Genomic DNA, 448 nt, shown 5'->3' with positions numbered 1-448 from the left:
CGGAGGAGAAGGGGGGGGGGGGGAGGCACCGGTCCCTCCGGGACGCCCCGTTTCCCCGCCCCCCCCCACCGGCCGTTGCGGGTAACCGCCTCCTGAGGCGCGGCGCAGGTAGACGGGCACGTGCGCGCGCGCGCCCTCCCCGCTCCGCATGCGCCGCGAAGGGCCGAGCGCAGCCACCCGCCGCGCAGGCGCAGTTCCGCGGGATTCCGGCCCCCGCCGAGGTGGGAGGAGGCGGGGGGGGGCGGTGGGCAGGAGCGGCGTGTGGGAGCGGAGCATGCGCAGAGAGGGGGGCCGGGCCGGCCGATGTGGCGGGCGCGTGCCGGCGCAACGGGCGCTCCGCGGCCGTTCCCTCAAAGCTGAAGGGAGCATGCGCGCGGGGGGGAAGGGGGGAGGGGCCGGGGGGACGCGGTTCGTAACCGGCGCCGGCGCGGGGGGCCGCTCGGGGGAC

This window comes from Calidris pugnax, unplaced genomic scaffold (assembly GCF_001431845.1).
Source record: "Calidris pugnax isolate Ruff unplaced genomic scaffold, ASM143184v1 scaffold25, whole genome shotgun sequence".
Classification (NCBI taxonomy): domain Eukaryota; kingdom Metazoa; phylum Chordata; class Aves; order Charadriiformes; family Scolopacidae; genus Calidris; species Calidris pugnax.
Note: the sequence above shows the minus strand (reverse complement) of the source record.